The sequence below is a fragment of the Meles meles genome, chromosome 1 (assembly GCF_922984935.1).
Source record: "Meles meles chromosome 1, mMelMel3.1 paternal haplotype, whole genome shotgun sequence".
NCBI classification, from domain to species: Eukaryota; Metazoa; Chordata; class Mammalia; order Carnivora; family Mustelidae; genus Meles; species Meles meles.
Window position 1 is genome coordinate 126,180,264 of NC_060066.1, and position 5,446 is coordinate 126,185,709.

A 5,446-nucleotide genomic window follows, 5' to 3' on the forward strand; every position below is an offset into this window, starting at 1 on the left:
TGACTGATGAGCATCTGAGTTCCTTACACAACTGTAACTACATATAATATTTCCATGGCATGATTTTACATGTCTCCTGTAACAAATATACACGGATTTATTTAGTCTACAGGCCAAAAAGTTTGATCTTAGGATCATGGAGTAAGCACAGACCCAATGAACAAGATAATGCCAATTTCTTCCCAAAGAGATGTGTTAATTTCTATTCACATCACCAGACTACAACATTCCCACTGATGCATGCTTTTATTAATACTTGCTGTTTCCATGGTTTAATATTTACAATTAAGTAATTTTCCTAATTACAAATAAAATTGAGCATCTTTTAATATATATATATTGTCATTTGTGCTTCCTCTTCAGTTTTCTGTTGGCCTGTGTTTGAATCTCTTTGTCTTTAATGTGCTGAGGATGCATAGTGTGTTAGGTAGGCTTTTTTTTTTTGGTTTCTGCTGAACCAGTAACTCAAATACTGACAAGATTGAGCCTACATATAAGGAATGAGTTGAGTTAAAGAAAAAACATGCAGAAGATTATAGAAGTTTGTTCACCCATTTATTCCAGCAGGTCCCAAACTATCAGTATCTCTAACCATCTGATTATGATTAGGTTCGCCTGAATGAAATCTTAGACATTCCATGAAAATGACCTTTTAGTCGATATAGCAATAGGGATTTTTCAACTTCTTGTAAGGGAATGGTTCACTAGAAGGAACCTTTAAATGCCCATTTAACTAAGTTTTGCTTACCTAATTAAAACACACCAGGACTTGTCTGGTTTTCTCATTTGGATGGGAAGGTAGTTGGCAGTGATAAAATTTTTCTTTCAGGGATCTTGCATTTAAAATGACTGTAGATATGGTGGCACATGGGTGGCTCAGTTAGTTAAGCATCTGACTCAGTTTTGGCTCAGGTTATGATCTCAGGGTTGTGGCACTGGTCCTGTATGGGGCTCTGCACTCAGCACAGAGTTGGTTTGTGATTCTCTCCCTCTCCCTCTGCCCCTCTGTTTGCACTCTCATTCTCTCTCTAAAATAAAATAAATGAAATCTAAAAAAAAAATAAATGACTGTAGATAATGGATACAGATTCTGATATGGCTACTTTTAAATTTTCCAATTTAAATTGTCCAGTTAATTACAAAATTTGAAAACTTAAGGCTTCAGGAAAATTTTGATTTAACTTTACATGATTCATTTCTTAGATTGCTGAAAATGATGACATCCCAGAATCATAGATTTATCTATGGTTATAAAATGCTGTTTTTGTTTTGGTGAATGTTAAAAAAAAAAAAAAAAAGGAAAAGAAAAGAAAGGAAAGAAAACCATTTATATATGTATTTTCATGTATACACACAAAAACTCAAATAAATAAAAAACACAAAATAGTCCTTAGGCATATAGGAGTTAAACACAAATTCTGATTGACTAACAACTATGAAGATTTCCCCAAACATTTAGAAAAGTTGTTCTCTAATGCACAAGAGTAATATGCCATGGTCTCAAATATTCTTTTCTGATAACGGAAGCAACTACAGAAAGCTTTTATTTGTTCAAAGTAACCAGTGTTATATATGCAAAAGACCAAAAAACTCCCCCAATACTACTTCAAAACAAACAGATCAAACATGATTTTCATTAGAATGTTATTTCTTCACACTAATAAAGAAAAAAACCAAGGCCCAGATTTACATATATATACATATGTAGATTTACATATGAATATAAATACATACAAAAAAGCAATGCAAACAATTATTGAGCTTCATCTGAACAAGAATGTCAAGTTAGTCTCTCTTCATAAAAGGCAATTACAATTTGAGGAGACTTCATATTTGCTTCTTTTACCAGCAACAAGTCTGTCTCACCTGAATCTTTTCATTTTCATGAGACACATTGATTCTCTGCTGCTGTCTATGGCACCAATTGCTCATTTAGGATCAAGACCTCTAACAAAGCCTCTTGGTTTATCAGCAGCATCTCTTTTCTTCTTTGATTTGCTATCATCAGATTCACTGTCAGATAAAGACTGTCTTTTTGTGCCAACTTTTTCTTTACCAGCTTTTTGAGAATTAAGAAATATTTCGGGGTGCCTAGGTGGTACAGTAATAGGTTGAACGTGTGACTCTTGGTTTCAGCTCAGGTGCTGGTCACAGGGTGGTAAGAGTGAGCCTCTCTACAGGTTCCAAGATCAGTTGGAGTCTTCTTGAAATTCTCTCTTTTTTCCTCTGCCCTCCTGCTTGTGCTCTCTCTCTCTCTCTCTCAAATAAATAAATCTAAAAAAAAAAAAAAAAAGGAATGAAAAGAAATGCTTCAATTAACTCTGGATAATCTAAATTTTCTTCAGGTTCCCAAGTATTGTCAGCATCTGTAAATCCCTTCCACTTTAGGAAATACTTCATCTTCCCATTCACTACAGGACAGCCTAGTACTGTTACCACTACAGACTCTCCCTCTTCTATTTTTCACTCTTTCCATTGTTTCTTTCCCACTTTTTTTGCAATGTAGTTTTCTTGGAGGTCATTGTTTTTAAAGATTTTATTTATTTATTTGACAGAGAGAGAGATCACAAGTAGGCAGAGAGGCAGGCAGAGAGGCAGGCAGAGAGAGAGGAGGAAGCAGGCTCCCCGCAGAGCAGAGAGCCCGATGCGGGGCTCGATCCCAGGACCCTGAGATCATGACCGGAGCCGAAGGCAGCGGCTTAACCCACTGAGCCACCTGTGCGCCCCTTTGGAGGTCATTTTTTAATGCAGCCTAGAAGATATACCTCTGGGCGTTCCAGGTCCCAGGTCTGTGACGTCTCCAGTGCTGTGGTCCTCATGTTCTAGCCACTTCCCATAGATCAGTTAAAAATGTAAGATCTCATTACCAGTTCTAGAATTTTTTTTTATTCTTTCTTGAAAAAATTGTATCTCTTGATTCAATGCGTATTAAAAGCAAGTGGTACTTAGATTCTGCTTTTCTTACTCTTTTCACTTATTTATTATTCAAATATATTTCTTTAATTTAACACACATCTGAATAACAGGTTGACTAATTCAATTACCAGCATTTAATAATGTTGCATATTTCATTTTATATGGTAGTAGTAGATCAACATAGGTTGTTTGTTCTTCATGAAATTCATAACCAAGTTTTATGATAATGTAAATAGATAAAATATTGCCTCATTTCTTTTTCATGTAAGTAGAATACGTGGAAAATTGTAATAACAAGCATGCATGGCTACAAAGTCCCTTCCTTTTTGTATTCTGGTTTCTGTAATGTCACAGTGGGTCCTATGTTCCACATGCTATGATTCTCAGAAGTAAATACTAAAATGGGAATTTGGAGACATAATATTTATGATGAAGAAACAGCGTCAGGCAAAGGAAAAAGATGAACTGCAATGCAGGCTCAACAAAGCCTTGATATAGGGGAGATCTGGAGCATATATAGCTCATCACAGAAGTGTCACATTGGGGCAAAATAGCAAGGCCTTTGTATTCCCACCTCAATTAGTCATTGGATGTAAGCTGCTCAGGTTAACATAATCTTAATATATGAGTCTCTGCAGACAAGGTATATCCTCGTGGAGCTCAAAGCAAAGGCTGTCTGCTGACCACTAGCGTCAAGTTCTTTAAAAGAAGATCTGAGCACTGCATTTCCATGTCCATTTCCATGCGTTGTTACAAGGGATATTCCAGGTGAAAAATTCTGCTTGAAGTATCAGTCAGCATATCATAACAGAATAGAGTCTCAAGATAAGGGCTAAATAATAATTATGTAATGTCATTTTGGTCAACTGAATGGATATACTTCCAGTTGCTCTTGCAGTAAATAATAATTTCATGGTACAGAAGGCTAAGTCACAATTTTTTCTCCTATAATTTCTTCATATTTTGCTTCACTACCTACTTTTATTTTGCATTGCAAATGGGTATAAAGTCAATTTGATTTTTTTTTATTTTAGCAAACTTAATATGCTTTAATAGTTTTTTGTTTTGTAATGATGACATGAATAAATTTTTATTAATTATTCCAGTTCTTGAAGAGTCATTTTGATATGAAGAGTTCAGTTTTTCTTCCATCAATGAAAAGAATTTCTGAATTCCTTGGTTTTATTTTTATTCCCTTCACTTGGTTTAGTAAATACTTTAGTTGTCTACATTTTATAGATTTTGGATATTCTCAAACTCTTCTCCATATTAATTTAGAAAAACACATTGGATTAAGATAAGTCTCAATTAAAAATCGTATCTGTAGGAATAAAATGATCCAAATTGTAAAGTGTTTAAACCTCTAAACTAGGCATACTCACTGGCTGCTTTCTCATCTAAAGCATTCAATTTAGGAACTGGATTGAACCTCACCCTCTGATCACCCCACCCCCTTATCAAACCTTCAATAGAATTTTATATCCAGATAAAAAGATCACTCAAAATTAAAGGCAAAATAAATATATTCATTCTCTTCCCTTCTCTCTCTCTTTCCCACCACACACACAAACACACACATACCCCTAAAATAATTAGTCACCAGTAGAGTAACATTACCAAAATGGTACAAGAAGTTCTTCAGGCCGAAGAAAAATGATTTCACATAGACTGAAGGAGGTATAAGAAGAATTAAGATCTCCAAGAGGTTAAATAAATGAGTAAATATAAAATACATAAATATACTGCACATTTAAAACAATAAATCTCGGGCACCTGGGTGGCTCAGTGGGTTAAGCCGCTGCCTTCGGCTCAGGTCATGATCTCAGGATCCTGGGATCGAGTCCCGCGTCGGGCTCTCTGCTCAGCAGGGAGCCTGTTTCCCTCTCTCTACCTACCTCTCTGCCGACTTGTGATCTCTCTCTGCCAAATAAATAAATAAATAATCTTTAAAAAAAAAATAAAACAATAAATCTCAAATTTTAACATGTGTCAATATCATATATAAGAAATCATCTATACTGCAATACAGATGACAGAATATAAACACAGTATTATTATCAGTAACATGCCCATTCCAATTGTGAAATTTATATATCTAAAGACAAACTGATGATTCTCATTATTAGTCTATCAATAATACCACAAGTTAAAGATCTTTAGTTCAGTTGAATCAGGTTTATGGAGAATTGGTATATTTAATTTGTGTTCCATAATCTCTTTGGAGACAGCATAATTCAGTAAATCTGTTTATGGTTCATATGTTCCTTTCTATAAGATGCAATAAGTAACAGCATGAAAGCATCCAGAAAACATTATTAGTTGATATTATTATTAGTGTGGCATAAAACATCCATTTTCAATACTTAAATAGCTGCCTATTAGGAACAATATTAACACTCAATTTTACAAGTTATACTTCACCATACTTATATTTATTCTCCTTATTTACTTTCTTTGAAAATAGGATTCTACTTTCATTAAGACAGCATGCTTTATCATTTTTCTACCCCAGAAGTCTTTAAGTGATATT

At 34.5% G+C, this 5,446-nt stretch overlaps 1 pseudogene; it reads right to left on the bottom strand.

Annotated features, from left to right (window-relative positions):
- Positions 1-1,753: 1,753 nt before the first annotated feature.
- Positions 1,754-2,522, bottom strand: LOC123954862 (annotated as a pseudogene).
- Between the last annotated feature and the right edge of the window lie 2,924 nt (positions 2,523-5,446).